The following is a 24,339-nucleotide window of genomic DNA, read 5'->3' on the forward strand; positions in this document are numbered from 1 at the left end:
GATAGATAGATAGATAGATAGATAGATAGATAGATAGATAGATAGATGTTAATTAACAAAATATGCTTGTTCAATGAATGGAACTTGATATCTCTCAATACACATGTTTAGACAGTTTAGGTTTTCTTCTCCCTCCATCACTAGAGTAGCAACTGATGATAAAAACCAACTCCTTTTACATTTTTTTCTTTGCTTTCTAAAACAAAACCTCTTCTCACCAGTCAAAGTCAAGTTAAGTTGTATTTTCAATGGCCAAATATAGAAATGACATCACATTTGGGCTATTTTATTTCACATTTCAAAGAAATTAAAAACTAAGTTCAGTAACATCATTATTTTTAATCAGCAAGTCACTTCTAATTCCTGATTTACATCCAAACGCCTCAAGGTGGAAATTTTCATAGAGAGGGGGAGGAGATTACCAGAATCAACAACCTCTCTCCCACCCTACACCTCAAGAAAAAGTTCACAAATTTGACTGCAGTTGGCAAATTCTGAAAAGCAACAATGAGTCATGGAGGCAGAGGCATTTCCTACCTCATTTTATCTGGTGCCAGATGTTTGATTTTGTATTTGCCAACAAGCCAAGGGCTTGGTATTGGGCAGATGTTTTGTTATGTTGGTTCATTTGGGGGGTTTTTTGTTTGTTTTTTTTAAATTAGGAGCAAGTAAGGAAAGAGCCAAGTGCTAAGCAAAGGCGCTAATGGCATTAAAGAAATTTCAGTGCAACATAAAAGTTATTTTAACTAGCTTCAATAAAAAGTAGTTTAAAATTATTTTAAGCATCTTTTAGGTCATAAGAAAAGGTAGTTATGTGAAATTATGCAGATATCTGCAATTTTGACGGTTTAATTTTGCAGTCTAAAAAGATTAACTTTTCTTACAATATAGGGAAGAGGATGGAAGACACTTTAAAAGGTTAATACCTTCCCCCAAAGGGTCTAACTTTATTTTAAAAGAATGACTTAGTTCATAAGAAGAGAGCCTCTAAAAATGCTTATTACTAATTCATAAATAAAACAGAAGAAAACTAAGCATTTTCTAGATGTTTCATTCTAATACAAATATTCCAATTTCTTCAGCATCAAAATATGAAATCATGAAAGTCAAGTGTTACCTTACTTATATATACCTTCTCTGAGAAAATTTAAGTCATTTTTCAATAGTTACCTTACAAACAATTCTTTCATAGGCAAAAGATCTGAAGTTACTGCCATATGTCTATGCCTAAAAGTACTTCTCAAAATTTCTATCTAAAAAAGCATGATATTAGTTCTTGGCAAGAGCAGCAGAAATGTCAAATGCGTGTTTAATAGTGAATATACACAACTTTAACAAGTTTAAGGCTTTTTTAGATTTTTAACATTTTTTTAGTACTCAGTGCATTTGATGAGCTGGCCCATCTCCCTACTGCTATGATCCAAAGACATACATGTAATGCAACAACCAAGCTGAGTACGGGGGCTAAATTTTAACGCTAATGTTTAATCAAGATTCACTGCCCCAGGATCAAAAACTTAAACCTAGCCCCTGATTTGAAAGGATGCTCAAAGATCAGCCTTATGAAGACAAAAATGGGCAACTATCTACATGGTACAATTAGAAAAGCAATAAACAGAGGCAGTCTACTAAAAAATGTCTTAGATTTGTCAAAATGATCCTGCCCAGATTGGGTATGTAAGGGAATAATAATATTTTAATATTTAAATATATCCTTATTTATCATTTTGGCATACAAAATTATAGCCTGAGCCATCCAATCCCAGAAAGGAGGGGATATAATTTCAAGCTTTGACAGGATCTCCAGTCTCCAGACCCCTGACCACGACATACCTTTTTCTCCTGAAGCACCTTGATTGGCCCTAGCTTCACTGATACAATTTCCTGGTCTAGAGGTATAAGAAGTCCAACTTCACATAGTTGGTACCTCTAAGACTTGGTGGGTACCTAAGACCACATGAGTCTTCCTATCCTGATAACTGGCTGACCAGATGCATATCCAGATGGAGACAGAGAGGCTGCTGGTCTTACCACTTAATCCTGAGGAGTTAAGTTCCACGTTATCCCTATTGTACATCCTTGCTGTTAGGGCAAAGTAAATCTTGTTTGTTCAATATTCAATGACTTATAAGTACTTTGTACCAACATCAAAGAACTAAGAGAATTTGGATTTAGAGTCATGCCTATACCAATAGAGCCATTTACTTATGATCCTGAGAGTCAGGGACCTACAAGCTCTAACTACAAGAGTGCTATAACCTCTGTCATGTGAATGCCTAAGAGATTAGAAAAAGGTTTAGAAGATGTTGTCAAGCATGCAGCCACCAATGACTCTGTGATACATGATCAACTGCCCAAGTATTAAGACTTTCAGCAATTATTAATTTACCTGCCATAATAATTGTGTGTCCCTGTAGTGCTTCATGGTAAATCTACAGGGGTTGACATAGATGACCTTCAAGGTCTATACCTCTATATCTATGATCCTATTAACTTTTCTAAATTACCTCAATTTGATTTAGGAGAAAGAATGCTAGAGGTGACCTCAAGAGGCTTAGGTTTCAATCCTGCCATTGATGTTTTTTAGCTGCGTGACCATGGACAAATCATTCAGTTTCTCTAAGCCTCATCTTTAAAAAGGAAGTCATTACCTGTACTACATGTTGTTCAGTCATTTCAGTTTTGTGTGACTCTTTGTGACCCCATTTGGGGTTTTCTTGGCAAAAATAGTAGAGTGGTTTGCCATCCACTGTGCCACCTAGCTCCCCTTTACTATCTATCTAACGGGAATGTGAGGAAAGCACTTTGTAAATTTTAAAGTACTGTATATTGGGGTTATCATTATTATTATTCCTTAACTAGAGCTTAATAAAAACACCTGTATTTATTCATTTATTTTACCTTTCTATACCTAGTATGTCACATAATTCTTAGCAAATAATGATCATTGAATAAATGTGTGTTGAATTAAATTGGGTTCAGAATCAACTTCCTGGGTTCAGTACTGCACATGGAGAAGAAGAAAGAGAAGTCAAGGTCAAGAAAAGGCAGAGTCAAGATACGAGTTGACAGAAAAATACACGAAACCCAATAAAGAAATAGGAGAGAAGACCACATGGTAAACCCAGGAGAAAAGATTAAATCCACAAGTCCAAGTACCATTCAAATAAAACATACCTGTAAGAAATGAAACAAGATACACAAAATAAGGTGTTAAAGAAATGACAGTAAGGGAAAGAAGAACAAGAATTAAAGCTTAGAACAGATGGTGATAAACCTTACCCAAGAATTAAATTCACTAAAAATTAGAATGGGATAAACAGAAAGCAACAATTCCATGGGAAAACAAGAAATAATAAAACAAAATCAAAAGGTTGGGGATGGGGGGAGAAGAAAATAGAAAGTTCATGCTATCACAAACAATTGAGCTAGAAAACAGATAAAAGACATTATAAGAATCATAAAACTACCTGAAAATCATGACCCTCCAAAAAATAGCCTAGATACCATATTTTAACAAAGCATACAAAATTTTTAAAAAGAAATCATAAACAAAAACTTCTCACCTCTATAAGAACAAGCAGACAAAATGGAAATGGAAAGAATCTACCAATTGCCTCCTAAAAGAAACCTAAATTAATTTTATTGAGCTAATACTAGAATTCAGATATCTTGACTAGGTCCCTTGACTCTGTCTTCTCTTTCACAGTCTCATCTTCAGTCATCTCACCAGCAAGACTATAAATTTTCAAGTACTTTTGCAAGTCCCATAGTACCTTGGAGAGTACCAGTAACAGTACTTTAATAAATTCTCACTGAATTTTATTTAACTGAATTAGCCATAAGTTAAATAACTGACAAAAATGCAAAGATTCTTACTTAGCAACTTCCAAAGGCACAAAAGCTAGAAATACACACAGCAGGAAGATACTGAGGTGTTTATAGGGTTTCTGCCTAATGAAATATTTTTTAATTCATGCTTTCATTTCCATATAAGGAAGAATGTTCTTTCCAGTACAAATCTTCCCAGAATTAAGCTTGTAGAACCTCCATCATGTAGTCCTTTAGTTACAGGCTCTCTCTGTTAAATGTGCAATAGTTATACCTTTTCTCTAAAACTAGCTTAATTTATAAGTAAAATAAAAGTAGAAACAGAATGATACAATGCAAAGAACTGAATTCTAAGTTAGAGATTGACTTGTGTTCAAATCCTGGTTCTGTTATTTAGTACCTAAGAGACCCTGAACAAGTCATTTAATCTCTAGTATTCACTGGACTATATTATAGTCCAACTATGATACACACACACATATATACAACTTTAATATACCAAAGAAATATCTATACTATATATACTATGCTGTGTGTGTATGTAAAAAGGGGAGAGAAAGGGAAAGGGAAAGAGAGAGGGAGAGGGAGAAAGACAGAGACAGAAAATAGAGTATATAATATATTATAGTTGGGCATTGGACAAGATGATCTTTGAGATCTCTTCTAGCTAAAAATTGATAATCTCCTATAAAGTTACTTATATGATGTGATTTGAGAATCAATGTTTCTCTACTCATCACTGATGCCTGAAATTCTACCACAAATATTTTATGCTTTTGGATTACAGAATGTTCCCAGTTTAAAGAGAAAGATACCTGAAAGTTATAATATACTTGTCGTTCATGAATACCTTAGTATGAATTAGCTCCCTTGCAATTGATGGCTAATTCAGAGTTTGGTTTAATTGCAACAGAAATAAGTGTTTCAGAGTAAAAGGTAGTTAATAAGGGGAAGGGGGCAAGGGATAATGGTGCTGGGGTGAGGGAGGGGCCCTGTGTATCTAGAAATGCCTGGGGGTGGGGAAAGTTCCATGAGTAGGGATAGGAGACACTGAAAGGGAAGGTAGAATAGTGCTCGAGACAAACTTCACCTACTTCATAATTTTGCCTAGAGTCAGATATGTCTTCCTTTATTGAATCTTTTCTGCCTTGAATAAACAAAAAGAAAGCTATATGCACACAGATGCCCACTTAATAGAACAAATGCTAGTGCAATAGCCCCACTCCCAGGGCTGACCTCCTGAAGTTGGAGAAATCCTGTCATGTTAAATAATGCAAGATTAGATAAAATAAAAGGGTTCCATCCATTTTCTCCTTCTTGCTTTTGATTGCTGAAGTCTGGTGTTACTAGCATTACAAACAGCACCAAAGACATAGTATTATTGCAGTCTACTTAGATAAATGAAATAAATGAAAGCTTTGCTATAACATGACCCACTATAGTACAGAATTATAAGGTGGGTCTGTTTTGGACCTTGAACAAAGGGGGTTTACTGTGAAAAGTACCAAGACACTGATTCTCTTATAACACAATCCTGCAGCATGGACCCCCTGAGGGTAGTGCTATAGCAAGATTCTAGTGTAATTGACTTAATAGATTATAAGCTCCTACAAACCAAGGATTGTGTCTGTCTTGCTTTATACAGAATCCATCACAAGACTGTGCACCTGCGGATGCTTAACAAATGCTTTGTGATCTTAGTGATGACATGTTAATGAAAAATGGCTCTGTCATTGCTCACTCTGGTCATAGAAGTCCAAAGTGGGTCCAGGCTTGTTTGGAGAATTGTTCTTCATTAGGTTTAAAAGATGACTTGCTTGTTTTAAAAACATTTTTTTTTAATTCCAAGATTTGCTTTCTCCCCTGCCTCTCCTCCCCCCTCCACTACCACCACACACACACACACACACACACACACACACACACATTCTCTCTCTTTTGTGCCTGTGAATTTTTATCCCTTGGGCACATAATGGCTCATTCTGGATCTGATTAACTGAATTAATATTGATTGAACTCCCACCGTTCTAAATACTATTAGAATATAGAAGATGCATATTTCTAAATGAGCTAAAGAAAGTAGCAGGGTTTTTTCTATTATTGACAAAATAAATTATTTCTAACTGAAATTTTTAAGTGCATGATCTATTAACATTTGTATATTGTCCTTAAAAATAAATCAGGGATAGAAAAAACAGGTTTAAATAGCATTTGTTGAACAAAGGCACAGAGTACTGTACTAGACACTGGACAGGGGAGGCAAAAGAAATATAATCTCTAGTTTCATGGAGGACACAGAGAACTCACATTCAGGGCACCCATGTCTATTCTCTCCCAACAAATAACCTAAACAGGTCAGTATGGGAGAGTGAGAAGAAAGCTAGATTTGACATCAGAGGACATGAGTTCAAATCACAGCTCTGCTAATATTTGGTATTACCTACAGACCAACTTAATTCACCTCTCTAAAACTCAGTTTTTGCATTTATAAAATAAAGGAGTTGAACTGGACACTATCTAAAGTACACTATAACTTTAAATCTATGATTCTATGAAACTATTAAGTCACTTCATCCCTCTAAATCTATTTTCCCATCTCTGAAATTATCAGATTAGACTAAATAATTTCAAAGATCTCTTCTGTCTCTCACATTATGATTCCAGTTCTTAAAGGAGACAAGGCAAACACTCATATTTTACTTTGTAGGTAAACAGCAAAGTTTATCTCTGGCCATGGAGCACTACCAGAGCCATATAGTTTTGCTGCTGACATCATATACATTAAGAGCAGGAAAGCAAGATAGGTAAGGGGAAGAGAAGTGAATAAATGTTTATATAGTACCAGGCACTCTGCTAAGTACCTTAAAATATTACCTCATTTGATCCTCACAACAATCCTAGGTGCTGTTATTATCCCCATTTTACAAATGAGGAAACTAAGACAGACAGAGGTTAAGTGACTTGCCCAGGGTCACAAAGCTAGTAAGGGCCTGAGGCTTAATTTGAATTATAGTCTTTTTAATTCCAGGTCTGCACTCTACCCACTAGCCTCCTCTAGATATATAGGAGAGTAGAAGGGCAACAGTTTTGCTTCCTTCACTTAGATTTTGCTCTGGCCTGAACTGATTTGCACGCCAAGAAGGAAAGGATCTTAGGAATTTCTTACCCTAAAGTTAGATAGTTGTCTGGGATAATAAATTCACTACTCTCCTAGTCTCTAACATAGGGAATTATAAGAAAAGGCTTAATTATGGCCTGGGGGTGCTCCCTCTGGCTTTTGTTTGGCAGTCCTTAACTAGGTTTGGTAGCTCATAGGCTCTAGATATGATTAAACAATTGTCAAACTTCCCTTTATCAAGGAAGAGACTTTCTAGGCACTGTACCCTAGCAGCTAGGGAGCTGAGATGGCCAGCAGGTGGCCTCAAAGCAATGAAGCCCAGAAGCAATAACCCACAATAACCAGGGAAACCAAGAAAGGCATGCATGTAACAGAAAGCAGAAATACAATGCCCAGCAAACAGTAGACTGCAGCCTGATGCTATTGTCAGAGCACAGCAGCAGCAGCCCTATAGCACTGAAGGGGTGAGTTGCCATAGCCATGTATGCACCATGACCAAACATGGACCCAATGTAAGTACCCTACATAAATGTGCCATAGTCGCATGTATGCCCCACAGTGTGTGATCTCTGGGCACACACATACCCTACCTATATGGCATCCATTCCTGTTTACTGTTAGCAATTACTCTCTGTGTGAATGTCCTCCCCTGACTGGTGGTGTCAGTGATCTGTGGGATAGAGTATCCTATTTATGCACAGGGAGAATCTTTCATTTTCACTTCATTTGCTGTGCTTTTTAATTAAATGTCTTTTGTTTGAACTAATGTGTTTTCTAACTGGCAGTAAAAGTAAAAAAAAAAGTGATGGGTTATGAGTCATCATTTTGAGTAGTTACTAAGCCACAAAGCACCTCAAATCTTAGGTGGCTATTTTAGGGTCCCATATACAAGAAACAGTGTCTCAGTAACTACATTTTTAATATTTTTTTCCCCACATCAGTCCTATTCTGATGCCTGATCCTAGCATCACTGGAGTGATCAGCATTCTCCATGGCTATACCTATCATATTGGAAAGGCTTCAAAGTATGAACCTCTTGATGGACAACATGTATTCTGTCTTATGACAAGCCTAGCTGAGTTCAGTCTCTCAGATTCCTAGTTTAATCAAATGCTTTTCTCTGGGAAGAGAGACTGGAGAAATAGAAGTTAAAACATGTCCAAGGTAAGTTTGGAGCATGAGGTATTGCCCATGGAGGACAGACTTAGATGGATTACCAATCTTGAAACCTTTAAACAGTCAGCATGAGGGCAGTGAGTAGAAGGTGCTAGTTAAAAGAAAAGAATCAGTATAGTGTGGTGGAAAAAAACAGTGGAATAGGTGTCAGGAAATTCACAAGTTTTCACAAATTTTAGCTGTAATTAATTTGCTGTGTGACCTTGGGTAAGTCAATTAAGCTTTAGGTCTCTTTTTATTTATATGTAAAATAAGTGGGCTGGAGAAGTTGATCCTTCTGGATCCTTTTCACCTATAATTTTTTATGACTAAGAAAGGGAAGTGAGATTATATGAAAAAAAAAAACTTTGTGTACTTCGTAGTTTTACCTAAGACCAAGAAATAGAACAGGAAAGGAAAGAGACAAATAGAGACTCAACTTAATTGGCTCTTCATTATTCCTAACTCTATATAACATGACAATGCTTATCAGTGCTCAAAGTGCCTGGCTCTATGTTGCAAGGTAAAAGTAGCAATGAGACACAACTATAAGCTATTGGTGCTGCTACTATCTTCAAATAGTTGTTTTTAAGGACTCCTCTTCATCACTACCATCAACCCCTTCGTCATTTCCTCATTTGCACCTGCCTAAGGCTTACTTTGATTAAATAGAGAAGTTGACATATATAGCTGCCAGGTTATCACTGGTATCTATAAAACTGAAGTGGAAGAAGTGTTCATTGGTTAGTTTCAAATTCTGTTTGCTTCTGACAATGTTCAAGATAAACCCTTTTCTTTATCAATAACAATGGAATCACTAGATGTGGTTTCTCACAGTTCCCAAATAAGCTTTAGGATTGGATGCCACCATAGAGACAATTCAACCCAATGCTGTTTTTTTACAGATGAAGAAACTGAGGACTAAAGAGGTTATGTGATTTGCTCAATGTCATATAGGTAGTAAGTGATGGAGGCAGGATTTGAACCAAAGTGTTCTGTTTCCAAAGCCAATATTTTTCCCATTGTAAGCTTAGAAAAAATTTCTGACCCTATCCTTACCTCTACCTTTAAAAAAAAAAGCTGATGATGAGAATATTAATAACTACAAACTTGCTTTCCTTTCTCTACAAAATCTTCATGAGAATAATCCATACTCATGTTGAGGGCATCCTTAATGAAGGTATGAGAAAAGAACAGACTAGTTTTTACAGGGTTTGTCTCATAACAAACAATTTCCTGAAAGATGTAGAGTGCAACATCTCATGATGTTTATTGTCTACTGACCACAAAAAGCATTTGATTAAATAGTAAAAATACCACTTCAAAAGACCTCTCCTAACAAGATTATTCCTGTTAATATATCAAGATTATATGTGATCCATTGAAAGATATAACAACAGTGAAAACTCTGTTAACTTTTTAATTGTTAATAACTAAAGAGGTAAGCATACATTTGCCATTGACATATAAAAAGTCCAGCACACAGAACAAAGGGATAAGAAATTCTTCATACCTGGTGAAGTCCTCCAAATAAGAATGACATTGTGGATGATATTGTATTGGTTATATTAAGCCCCAGAATATTGCAGAATCTGTTACATGAGATCCATCATACAAAACACACAAAAAACCCAAGTAGACAAAGGAAGCATATTGTCCAGACAATGACATACAATTGTTAGGATTGCCCATGAAGTTGATCAATGAGACATTAGATGAACACAATGAGCTCATTCCAGAATTGAATAGGAGGTATGCAAGTTAGATTACTGTGATTTGGAAAATCACACTGTTCTTCTAATTATCCACAAATTCTTCCTGAAACAAAAATCCATCTATTAACATCAGTATTATTATATGAACACATGTGGCTGTGAGCCATAGAAATCACAGTGTCCAAAAAAGGCAATAGAGAGACACCAGGTAGGCATAAGAAGGCTATGACAAATTACTGACTAAGAACTGTGCAAAAGAAACTGCATAAATTATGTTATAAGAAAGAGGGATATGGAAGATGGCAGAATAGAAACAGGACTTCCACGCAGCTCCCACTTCCACCTCCTCCAATTCATGTAAAAAATGACTCTAAACAAACTTTGGAGCTACAGAACCCACAAAAATGACAGAGAGAAGCTAACTTCCTGCTGCAGACATTCCACCAGGCCACCAGGAAGGGGCCAGCACATCGCTCTGGGAGCCAAGCCCAGCCCCACATGAGCCAGAGGTTTTCACCTCAGGGCAGCCATAACCAGCTGCCGACTGGAGAGAATTCAGATCACCAATACTTGTGGTGGGTTCCAGAATTATCAACCAATAGAAGCTAAGGACAAAGTGAGAGGTCAGGGCAGTATGGACTTTGGGAACCTGGAGTGAGGGAGTTCAGTCCAACCTATGCCCCTGGAGGGACAAGCAACTGAGACATGGCTGCAGTGTAGCTGCCACCATGAGGCTGCTTCAGAGCTCCTGGCCTGCAGATTTTAGGGGGACCAAGCCACCAGTCTGAGGGGTAATCACTCTTGCTTTGATGTGCTTGGATCTGGATCACTGTCTAGGGTGGAGATCCTGGGGTGCGTGACCAGTTTGCCAGAGCTTGTGGAGGCTTCAGAGAGCACAGCCAACTAATAGCTTCGGCAACTGAGAAAACCCCAGTGAATTGGGACAAAGCTCCCATCTCTGGTAGCAGAGTTCTACTGTGGCAAAAAGCTCAAAAGTCAAGTAATTGGATGGCAAAATGAACAAGCAAAGGAAGCAAAGCAAGCGCAGCAATCCGATTTTACACTCCTATTTGGGGGACAAAAAAGATCAAAGCATGAAACAGGAGGAAGACAATAAAGTCAGAACTCCTGCACCAAAAGCTTCCAAGAAAAATGTTGGTTACAGGCCATAGAGGAGCTCAAGAAGGATTTTGAAAACCAAATAAGAGAAATGGAGGAAAAATTGGGAAGGGAAATGAGAAAGATGCAAGAAAATTATGAAATGAGAGTCACAACCTGACTGAAGAAAATAACACCTTAAAAATAGACTAACTCAAATGCCAAAAAGAGGCTCAAAAAGCCAATGAGGAGAAGAATGCCTTAAAAAAGCCAAATTTGCCAGATGGAAAAAGAATCTCAAAAGCTCACTGAGGAGAATCATTCCTTCAAAATTAAATTGGATCAAATGGAAGCTAATGACTTTATGAAAAATCAAGATATTATTAAATAGATCCAAACAAATGAAAAAATAGAAGGCAATGTGAAATATCTCATTGGAAACTACTGACCTGGAAAATAGATCGAGGAGAGATAATTTAAAAATTATTGGACTACCTGAAAGTCATGATAAAAAAAAAGAACCTAGAAATCATCCTTTAAGAAATTCTCAAGGAAAACTGCCCTGATGGTTTAGAACCAGAGGGCAAAATAGAGGTTGAAAGAATCCACCGATCACCTCCTGAAAAAGATCCCAAAAAGAAAACTCCTAGGAATATTATAGCCAGGTTCCAGAATTCCCAGATTAAGGAGAGAATATTACAAGCAGCCAGGAAGAAACAATTTGAATATTGTGGAAACACAGTCAGGATAACCCAGGATCTGGCAGCTTCTACACTGAGGGATCACAGGGCTTAAAATATGATATGCTGAAGGTCAAAGGAGCTGGGATTAAAACCAAGAATCACCTACCCAGCAAAAATGAGTATCATGTTTCAGGGGGAAATATGATCATTCAATGAAATAGAGGACTTTCAGGCATTCATGATGAAAAAACCAGAGTTGAATAGAAAATTTGGCATTCAGGGGCGGCCAGGTAGCACAGCAAGTAAGAGCACCAGCTCCAGTGTTGAGAAGACCTGGAGATCGTATCCCGGGCTCAGACACTTAGCACCCACCCAGAAACACCTGGCCGTGTAACCTTGAGCAAGTTACTTAACCCCAATTGCTTAGGGGCGGCCAGGTGGCTCAGCGAGTAAGAGTACCGGCTCCAGTGTTGGGATGACCTGGAGATCGAATCCCGGGCTCAGACACTCAGCACCACACCCAGAATTAACTGGCCGTGTAACCTTGAGCAAGTTACTTAACCCCGATTGCTTAAAAAAAAAAATTGACATTCAGATACAAGAAGCAAGAGAAGCATGAGAAGGTAAACAGGGAAAAGAAATCATAAGGAACTTATCAGAATTGAACTATTTACATTTCTACATGGAAAAATGATAATTGTAACTTATTTAACTTTTCTCAGTATGAGAATAGTTGAAGGGAATAGAAATGTATATATGTGTGAATATATACATATATGTCTATATAAGAGGGTATATGGGCATATGAATACATATGTGAGTGTATGTGTATATATGTGTACAGGTATACATAGACAGAGGGCACAGGACCGGTTGAACAGGAGGGGATGATACTTAAAAGGTGAAATTAAGAGGTGAGAGAGGAATAGAATGAAAGGAGATGGGGAGAGACAGAATGATGTAAATTATCTCATATAGAAGAGGCAAAGGAAAAGAAAGAAAACTATAGACTAATTTCTAAAAACTACTAATTTCTAAAAAAAAAAAAAACTACTAGAGAGCATATGAACAAATGGAGATCCCCTTAAAATGATAAATAAGTTATCTATTGAAAATCATCAGCGGGAGCCAAGATGGCGGAGTAGAAGCACGACCTTCCTGCAGCTCCGGCTTCCACCTTCCCCAATCCATGTAAAAAGGGGACTCTAAACAAATTTTGGAGCTGCAGAACCCACAAAATGACACAGAGAAGCTAACCTCCAGCTGAGGACAGCCCAGAAGGCCAGCAGGAATCCAGCACAGTGCTCTGGGAGCTGAGCCCAGCCCCACACCTAGGCTTTAGCCCCAGGGCAGGCCTGACCAGCCACGGCCAGAGGGACTCCAGATCAGCAGCAGTGGTGGCCGTTTCCAGATTTATCAACATGTAGACACAAAGGACAAAGTGAGAGGTCAGTACAGTCTGGACTTTGGGACCAGTAAGTGGGAGTGTGTGGCTTTTACCCCCAGGGCAAAAAGCCGCTGAGAGTCGGCACAGCCAGCCAGCGCCACTGGCGGCTTCAGCTCTTGGCCTGCAGAGTGTAGGGGGACCAAGCACCAGTCTGAGGGGTAATCGCTCTTGCTTTAAACTGCTTGGATCTGGATTGCAGTCTAGGGTGGAAGTCCTGGGGTGTGTGTCCAGCTTGCCAGAGTGTGTGGAGACCTCAGAGAGGTCACCCATCTAATACCTCCAGCAGCTGAGAAAACCCCAGAGTTTGGGACGAAAGCTCCCCTGTCTGGTGGCAGAGTCTTACTGTGGCAAAAGGCCCAAAAGTCAAGTAACTGAGTGGCAAAATGAGCAGGCAAAGGAAACAAAGCAGACAGAAGATTCCAACAATACACTCCTATTTTGGGGACAAAAAGGAGCAAGGTATGGAACAGGAGGAAAACAGTGAAGTCAGAACTCCTGCACCAAAAGCTTCAAAGGAAAATACAAGCTGGGTACAGGCCATAGAGGACCTTAAGAAAGATTTTGAAAACCAAATAAGAGAAGTGGAGGAAAAACTGGGAAGAGAAATGAGAACAATGCAAGAAAATTATGAACAGCCTTACTGAGGAAAATCATACCTTAAAAAACATACTGACTCAAATGGCAAAGCAGGCCCAAAAAGGCAATGAGGAGAAGAATGCCTTAAAAAGCCGAATTTGCCAGATGGGAAAAAAAAATCTCAAAGGCTCAATGAGGAGAATCATTGCTTCAGAATTAGACTGGAGCAAGTGGAAGCTAGTGACTTTATGAGAAATCAAGATGCTGTTAAACAGATCCAAACAAATGAAAGAATAGAAGGCAATGTGAAATATCTCATGGGAAAAACCACTGACCTGGAAAATAGATCCAGGAAAGATAATTTAAAAATTATTAGACTGCCTGAAAGCCATGATCAAGAAAAGAACCTAGAAATCATACTCCAGGAAGTTCTCAAAGAAAACTGACCTGATGTTTTAGTACCAGAGGGCAAAATAGAGGTTGAAAGAATCCAGCGATCACCTCCTGAAAAAGATCCCAAAAAGAAAACTCCTAGGAATATTATAGCCAGGTTCCAGAATTCCCACATTGAGGAGAGAATATCACAAGCAGCCAGGAAGAAACAATTTGAATATTGTGGAAACACAGTCAGGATAACCCAGGATCTGGCAGCTTCTACACTGAGGGATAGAAGGGCTTGGAACATGATATTCCAGAGGGCAAAGGAGCTGGGATTAAAACTAAGAGTCACCTACCCAGAAAAACTGAGTATCATGTTTCAGGGGAAAATATGGTCATTCAGTGGAATAGAGGACTTTCAAGCATTCTTCCTGAAAAAACCAGAGTTGAATAGAAAATTTGACATTCAGATACAAGAAGCAAGAGAAGCATGAGAAGGTAAGCAGGGAAAAGAAATCATAAGGAACTTATAAAAGTTGAACTATTAACATTCCTACATGGAAAAACAATAATTGTAACTTATGAAACTTTTCTCAGTAGTTGAAGGGATTAGAAATATATATATATATATATATATATGAGGGTATATGGGCATATGAATACATATGTGAATGTGTGTATATATGTTTACAGGTAGACATAGATAGAGGGCACAGGAACAATTTAACAGGAAGGAATGATACTTAAAAGGTGAAATTAAGAGGTGAGAGGAATATAATGAGAGGAGATGGGGAGTGACAGATTGGGGTAAACTATCTCATAAAGAAGAGGCAAGGGAAAATGGTTACAATGGAGGGGAAGAATAGGAAGGCAAAAGGGAATGGGTCAACCATATTCCCATTGAATTTGGCTTGAGGAGGGAGTGAAATACACACTAAATAGGGTATCTTACCCTCCAGAAGAATGGGGGGGAAGGGGATGAGAGGGGGGATGATAGAAGGGAGGGTAGGCTGGGGAGGGAGGGAAGTTGGAAGCACTCACTTTTGAAAATAGATGGGATCAAAGTAGAGCATAGAACAGGTGGGAGGTAGGATAGGAGGGAGGGAAATATAGTCAGTCTTTTACAATATATCTACTATGTTATTGTTTTGCATTAGTCACACATGTACAACCTATACTGAACTGCGTATGTTCCCAGTAAGGGTGGGTGACAAGGAAGGAAGGGAATGAATCTGGAATTGAAAGTTTTAAAATCAAATATTCAAATATATGTGTGTGTATGTGTGTGTGTATATATATATATATGTTTACATATATATACTATCATTAATACCATCTTACATGTAATTGGGAAATAAGACATACAGGCACTGAGGCATAGAGATCCACTGGAAAAGCAGAAAGGGGTATGGGAGAAAATATGGGAGAGAGCAGATTGGAGGAGGGGATATCCTGTGGGACTGCTATTTTGGGGCAGTGGGTAGGGGAAAAACAGGGAGAAAATTTGTAACTCAAAATCTGGCAGAAACGAATGATGTAAATCAGAAGTTAATAAAGCATTTAAAAAAAAAGAAAAAAGAAAATCATCAGCAAGCATTATCTGTAATGGGAATGAGCTAAAAGCCTTTCCAATTAGACCAGGGGTGAAGCAAGGATACCCATTAAATCTACTATTGTTCAACATTGTACTAGAAAAGTTAGCTATAGCAATGAGAGGAAAAAGAAATTGAAGGAATTAGAATAGGCAATAAGGAAACAAAACTATCACTCTTTGCAGATGACATGATGTTAAACTTAGAGAATCCTAGAGGATCAACTAAAAAACTAGTTGAAATGATTAACAACTTTAGAAAAGTTGCAGGATATAAAATAAACCCACATAAATCATCAGCATTTCTACATATTACCAAAAAAGTCTAGCAGCAAGGGATAGAAAGGGAAATTCCACTTAAAATAAAGACAACATAAAATACCTGGGAGTCTACCTGCCAAAACAAACCCAGGAACTATATGGACACAACTACAGAACACTTTTTACACAAATAAAGTCAGATCTAAAAAACTGAAGAAATATTCATTGTTCTTGGGTAGGCTGAGTCAATATAATAAAAATGCCAACTTCTAACTAAATGAGTCTATTTATTCAGCATCCATACCAAACTACCAAAAATTATTTTACAGAGCTATAAAAAATAATAAAATTCATCTGGAGGAACAAAAGATCAAGAATATCAAGGGAATCAATTTGAAAATGTGAAGGAAGGTGACATAACTGTACCAGATCTCAAACTATACTATAAAGTGGTAATCATCAAAACAATCTGTTGCTGACTAAGAAATAGAGTGGTGGATCAGGGGAATAGATTAGGTACATAGTACATAGTAGTAAGTGACCATAGTAATTTAGTGTTTGATAAACACAAAGAGTTAAGCTTTTGGAACATATCTCAGTATTTGACAAAAATTGCTGGGAAAACTAGAAAATGGTACAGCAGAAACTAGGTGTACACAAACATTTCACATCGTATACCAAGATAATATCAAAATGGGTATACGATTTAGACATAATGGGTGATACCATGAGTAAATTAGATAAGCATGGGATGGTTTACCTGTCAGATCTATAAATAAGGGAAGAATTTAGGACTAAATAAGATATGAAGAATACTACAAAATGTAAAATAGATAATTTTGTATATTAAATTTAAAAGGTTTGCACAAACAAAACCAATAAAAACAAAAATTAAAAGGAAAGATTAACTGGAGGAAAATTTTTATAGCAAGTATCTCTGATGAATGTCTCATTTATCAAATACATAGAGAACTGAGTCAAATTTATAAAAATACAAGTCATTCCCCAATTGATAGTCAAAGGATATAAACAGGCAGTTTTCAAAGAAGTCAAAGCTATCTATAGTCATATGAAAAAAATTCCTCTAAAACACTATTGATTAAAAAAAAGACAAATTAAAGTAACCCTGGGATATCACTTCACACCTATCTGATCAGCTAATATGACAGAAAAAAAATATAAGCATTGGAAGAGAAATAGGAAAACTGGGAAATTAATATACTGTTGGTAAAGTTGTGAACTGATCCAACCATTCTGGAAAGCATTTTGGAACCATGCCCAATGGGTTATAAAACTGCACATACCCTTTAATCCAGCAATACCACTACTAGGTCTGTATTCCAAAGAGATGTTTTTTAAGGAAAAAAGACCTATTTGTAAAAAATAACTATTAATAGCAGGTCTTTTTGTGGTGATTAAAAATTGGAAACTGAGGGGATGCCTATCAATTGGGAATGACTGAATATATTTAACTACATGTAGTAAAGGTCTTAAATTAAAGCAAACATTCAGCGTAAGACTGAAAATACACTTAATAAACCCCTTCCTTCCCTGTCTAGGACCATCCTGATTGATTTTCATGACAATCTTTGTTTGTAGAGGAACCAAAAAAATTAAAAAACTTTTTTAGGGCTTTTATATATAAGACATTGTTAGATGCTGTAGGACACATGAAAGGTAAGATAGAAGCCCTCTCCTTTAGGGAGCTTGCCATCTATTTAGGAAAACAATATGCCCACATTTAAAAGGTAACTCACAATTCAAGGCAGTTTGTGATGTCTAAATTCATCTCAACCAACATTTAACAAATATATAGTATATTCAAGGTGTTTCATGGCAATATGTATAGTAATTAATGATAGCTCATATTTCTACTATATTTTATGTTTTATAAATTGCTTTTCTTCCCAAAATCCCTGAGTTAAGTAGTGCAAGTAGCATTATTCATATTTTATAGGTGAGGAAACAGGACACAGAGAAGTAAGTGATTTATCCTCATTCACACAGCTGATACTTGTCATAGCCAAGACTCAAATCAACCCAGATCATCTGATTACAAGGCTAGCTTTGTTTCCATGACCACACACTAATTCTCTGAGGTAGAATAAACAATAAGAACTATGAGAATTATAAAGAGGAAAAACCTCCTTGTGCTGGTAAGGAAAAGCTCTATAAATGAAGTGGGACTTTGGAGGATTTAGATAGGTTTAGAAGAGGTGGGTTGGTGAGGGCATTCCAGGAGGCAGAAGTACTATGAGAAAAAGCAGGGAGACAGTCTATGTTTGGGAGACAATGGCTGGAATGTTGGAAAGTAGGGAAAGATAAGGTTAGAAAGATAGGTCTGGGTCAAATGGTAAAGAACCCTGATTACTCAAGAGGCCTGAGGAATTTGGACTTTACCCTACATGTAATTAAAGAGTAATTTAAAGTTTTTAATCAGAGAAGCTTACAGGGCAAAAATGATGTCTTAGGAAGTTTCACCAAGGTGTGATGTGCAGGATGGCTGGTAGGGGAAAAGACTGAAGACAGAGAAGTTTCTTGGTGACCATAATAATCCCATCGTGGTAGTAGTAAGGGCCTGAACTAGGCTGGTAATAGGAAATAAAAGAAAAGAAATAGATGAGAAAGACATCAAAGAGGTGTTTGCTACTGACTGATATCTGTGTTTGACTAAATGAAAGATAGTAACTAAAACAGTAGGAGATAAAAGATGGGGAAAAGAACATCGATAGTAATGAGATGAGAGCAAATTCTATAGGTCAATTCTTGGAGATCTAATACCTTTTGAAAATTATGTTTGAGACTGAATCCATTCTGATTTGTTTGATATCTTTGAGACTTTTATCCAGTGGCCTAGCAGTTTTCCTTTGGGTCTCCTTTATTACATTCTGCCTGACATTCCTTCACCTATTTCAACTATGATACCAATGCAAAAGTTTTAACATGGTTAACTCATTCCCAAAGACCATGCCATATGTGTCAACCAATTCACAGATTTTATATCTAACTTGATTAGTATATGGTATTTTTAATAGTTTGAAATCAATACTCTTTTCTTTTCATTATTATGAAACCACAACAGACCAATATGTACCAATTCTAAAAGACCACAAAGATTTCAATCCATAATATCCATACATATTGCAAGAGATAAACTGCCTGTTAATTGTCTTTCCTTATATTACTATTTAACTCCTATGTGAATTGAAATTGTTGAAAAGTTAAACACAATAGACTTAGAATGTGCTAAAGAAGATTCATGCACCTGGTAGGGGATTGACCTATCTAACTTCTGAAGTTTATTACAATTCTGGAATTTTGTTAATCTATGATTATATTTATGTATGTCTTATTTCCCTAACTAGATTATAAATTCTGAAAGTAAAGGCCATGTACTATGCTTCTTAATATTCTCAATAGTGCCTAAGACAGTGCAATATGCATACTAGACACTTAAAAATTAATTGAATGAATCTATATATGTTGAAGACAAGATCACCCTGAGGGATTCAGGGTAATAATTTCTTTCCTAGGGAAGTATGGACTTATTGTTAAGACATTTTTCAGTCAGGTCTGACTCTCCATGACCCCATTTGGATTTTTTTTTTGGTAGAGATACAGGAGTGGTTCAACATTTCCTCCTCCAGTTCATTTTACAGATGAGGAGCTGAAGCAGAGTAAGTGACTTTCCCAGGGTCACACAATTAGTAAGTGTCTGAGGCCAAATTAGAACTCAGAAAGTTGAGTCTTCCAAACTTCATGTCTGGCACCTTGCTGCCAAAATATGGACTAGGATCAAACCAATCCAACACGTGAACATCAACAGGTAAAAAAAGTAAAGATGAACATAAAAACAAGCTATAAAGAAGGGGGAAAGAAGCAATAGTGAGACAAAAAGCTAGTAAGGGCTTACAATGTGTCAAGCACTGTTCCTAGGTAGGATAACATAGAAAGGCAGAAACATTCCCTGCCCTCAAGGAGCTTACATTCTAATGAAGGAGCCAGCAAGGTGGTACAGCAGACAGAGAGGATAAAGTGTTGAGTCTAGAGTTAGGAAGATTCATCTTGCTGAGTTCAAATCTGGTCTCAGATACTTAATAGGTCCAGAATGACCGCGGACAAGTCACTTAACCTGATTTGCCTCAGTTTTCTCTTCATAATGAGCTGGAGAAGGAAATGGCAAACCACTCCAGTATCATTGCCAAGAAAATCTCAAAAGGGGTCACGGAGTTGGTCACAACTGAAAAATGACTCAACAACAACAACATATAAATGATGTGGTAAATACAATATAAGTGACATGGTAGAAAAATATAATCTCAAAGAGAAGGCACTAGCTGGGGGATGGTAGAGTACTGGGGAAAGGGACCAGGAAAGGCCACCTGCATAAGATAGGATATTTGCTGATTCTCATAGGAAGCCAGAAAAACAAAGAGGCAGAGGTAATGAGGAAAATGTTCCAGGCCTGGGGAACAACCGATACAAAGACACTAAGGACAAAGATAAGTATCGTAGAATACAGAGAGGAATAATGTGTTAGAAGACAGGATAGGTAGAAAGGATATATAGGTCATGCTTTAAATGCCAAGCAGCAGACTTTATATTTGATGCTGGAATGACAAGGAGCCTCTGAAGCTTATTAAAGGGGAGAAATGTGCAGATCTTCTCTTTAGGAAAATCATAGTGGTAGTTGAGTAGAGTATGGATTGGAATAGGGAGTCTAGGACAAAGAAGAATTAGGAAGCTACTTCAACTGGGTCTGAACAATATTGTATATGTGTGTATGTATGTGTGTATGCACACACATACATACATATATATACATACACACCTATATACATGCATACACGCTCACACACACATACAAAATGTGAAAGTAGGAGCAAAACCTGGCAATGAATTAGACATATAGGGTGAGTCAGTGAGGATTTGAGAATAATCATATGGTTGCCAATCTGTGTACCTGGGAGATGGTGGTATCCTTGATAGGAATAAGAAAGTTTTTTTTTTAAGAAGGGAGAATTTTAATGAAAAAATAATGAATTATTTTTCTTTATTTGTGTCTCTCTACTTCTGCAGCTAAACCCTTTGAGAAGGGAAGGGATTAAACACAAATGTTTAATGGCACACTACTATGCACCAAGCACTGTGCTAAGTGCTTTTTACAAATATTATACCATTTGATCTTCACAACAACCCTGAGAGTAGATGCTTATTAATATCCCCTTTTTACAGTTGAGGAAACCAAGGAAAACAGAGATTAAGTGGCTTGCCCAAGGTCATACAGCCAGTCAGTGTCTAAGGTCATATTTGAACTCAGATCTTCCTGACTCCAGGCCCAACACTCTATCCATGGTAGCGCCAGTTGTCTCCTGACTGAAAGTCATTTACAAGCAGTTCCTCCACTCCTTTCCTCTCTCTCTCTTTTTAACTTTCTGCTGTCTGACTTCCAACTTCATTATAAAACTGAAATTTTATTCTCCAAAGTTACCAGTGATCTCTCAATTGCATATATATGTGTGTATATATGTATATGTATATATACATATATAAACATATGTATTCACATACAGGTTGGATATGGAGGGTGAGAGTGAGAAGTCTAGGATGGAACCTAGATTGTAGTGATATCAGGGTGACTAGGAATATTATGGTGACTTGAAAAATTTTTCTTCCCATAGATAGTATTTTATTTTTTCCAATTACATATAAGGACAATTTTTAACATAAATTTTTTATATCAAATTTTGAGTTCCAAATTTTCTCTCTCCCTACTTTCCTTCCCCATCCCTAAGATAGTAAGTAATTTGATATAGTTTATATATATGCCCAATCATGTAAAACATATATCATATTAGTCATATTGTGAACAAAGAAACAACAAAAGAAGAAAGAGCAGAAATAAATATAAAGATCTAGAAATCATCTACACAAACTTTCTAATAGAACTCATGGAAACTGATCACTAAGTGAGATAGTATAGAAATTTTAAAAAGACATCTTTTAAAGACAACTATGATTAATGAACATAGCATAGATGAAGTTCCAGTGAAGGAGACTGAGGAATGCTCAGACAGGTAGGAGGATGATCAGGACGGAGAAGTGTCATAAAAGCCTAGAGAGAAAAGAATAGTCAAGAGAAGGTGATCGACAATATTAAAGCTGCTATTGCAGGTCAGGAAGGATGAAGGTAGAGAAAAGGTGGGAGTATGTAAAGAAGTGGTAAAAGGAAGACTTACCCACTGGACTGATTTTACATGTTCATGAATTCTGAGGCTATTTAGAGTCAGCTGACAGGTTCACTTTATTGTCTCCCTTTTGCTATCTCCATGAGTCACACAATTAATATTTTTATGAAGTTTAGGACCTAGAGTTATTGTTCTAGGTCATGTTAACCAAAGAATAGCTCTGATTATAGCTTTTCCTAAGTGTATAGTGAGAGGCAGAGTAAATCTGGTGAGTCCCTGATCAGTTTGATGGGTTCCCCAGTCAATTTGACAAAGAACTCTTCCTGATCCCTTCAACTGATAGTACCCTAACTACCTTGTACTTAACTACTTTGTATTTGTTCTGTATATACCTATATATGTACAAGTCTCCACCAGAAGGGAAGCTCCTTGAAAGCAAGACTAGTGTCTCAGGCCAAATTTGGACTCAAGTCTTCCTGAGTCCAAGCTTGGAACTCTACTGCACTACCTAGCATATATAAGATATGATGAACTTTTAAAAATAAACATAATTATAATCTTCAGTGGACTGAAACAAAACTACAAAAAGCAAGAAAGTTGCAAGATTGATTAGATAACACAATCCAGCATCATATCATCTAACACTTAAAACACAGCAACATAGGGACACATGCATATTTAAAGTGAGGGGCTAGAAAATTTATCATACTTTAGCCAAGCCCAAAAAGCAGAAACTACAATCATGTTTCAGGTGTCACCATAAAAATATATACTGTCAAGATACAAATAGGAAAACTATGTTATGCTTAAAAGCATCATAAGCAATGAAAAAATATCAATAAGGGCACCTATAGAAATCTACTTTGCTTAGGTAATCCTCTTTTAAAACTCTCCTTTGCAGGAAGCTTGAAGCAAGGAAGTACACATTCCAGGCCCACTACAGATAACCTCACTTCTATAATTTCAAACTTTTATTTACCTTCCCCATCCCCACTCCCACCCCCACCCCTTGCCCAGGAAGATGTTACTGTAATGGGAATGTAAATTTTTAAGATCTTCCCTGCCCCTAGGCTTAAGTGCACCTGGACCCTGTGGTGTGGGCTTGTTTTTCAGGAGATACTTTGTGATTGGGCAGTGGGTCAAGAAGGTTGTTACATTCTCTAAGCCAGGAGAAGGCTATATAAGCCCTGATGTGAGGCTTTTCTTTGGGGCTCACTTTGAGAAGTATTGTGTGATTTGACCAGATGAGACTATGGGCAGCCGTTGTTGAGAGCCCCCAGCTTTGAAAACCCAGATGTTGATGCTTCCCTCTCTGGTAAATGGGATTAGGTATAGATGGATGTAATGGTTGGACAGTTTGGAAGCCTGCCTGTTGAAATGTTCTTGTAACTTATGTTTGTAACCTCTGTATATTCTGAAGTTCAGGGTGCTGACCTTTTTCCCCTGAACTAAGTAAACGATATATGTTTGATTGATTAAAGTAAGCTTGTTAACCCATTTTGAGTTGCTTTCCTTTAGAAAAGCAGATCTAAGAACCTGTGTTGGCAGCCACCCTGGGGACGCTGGGGTGCTTGCTGCTACAAATGGCATTACGAACAGGATCTGCAGAGTAAAAAGAAAGTATGGGGGCTGGGATAATTGTTTGTTTCCCAGTTGTGGTAGCTGTGACTCTGTGGAGGCATGGAACAGGAGAGAAGAATGGCCTGCATGCTGACTTCCCTGAGCTGAGAGCACTCTCATGAGACTTTGGTGAGCTGCCTGCATCAGGACCCGGGCAGAAGGCAGGAGTGGCTGCTGCCTGCGGGAGAAGAAACCCAGGAGTTTGGAATTCAGTCACAGGACAAGATAAGGACTGTGCGGCAAAGCAGGGGCACTGAATGTGTTCCCTTGCTGTATCCTACAGTTTGGGACCCAGGGGGAGGATGGACTTGTGACTGTGGTGGTTGGGGTGAAGTGCCATGGACCCCCAAGGACCTATCCTATTGGTTTTGTTGCCTGGCTGCCCCTCAGAACTTGGGAGCAGGGGCTGGAGCAGTGTGAGGGGAAGGACACATCCCTCCGACCAAGAGAACTTTATTTGGACTCTTGTTTTGAATTGAAATGATAATGCTTTGTGTTTGTTTAAGGCCCTGTGGCCACTTTGGTAACTCTAGTTATGTATCTTGAAAATGTGACCTAAGAGATGTTTAGTGCTAATTGTTTTTTAAAAGAACATCAACAAAACAGGGAGAGGGAGAGGAAGGAAGGAAGGAAGGAAGGAAGGAAGGAAGGAAGGAAGGAAGGAAGGAAGGAAGGAAG

Source organism: Petaurus breviceps, unplaced genomic scaffold (assembly GCF_028583685.1).
Source record: "Petaurus breviceps papuanus isolate PSGF00001 unplaced genomic scaffold, PetGlider_PUasm1.0 115, whole genome shotgun sequence".
NCBI lineage: Eukaryota > Metazoa > Chordata > Mammalia > Diprotodontia > Petauridae > Petaurus > Petaurus breviceps.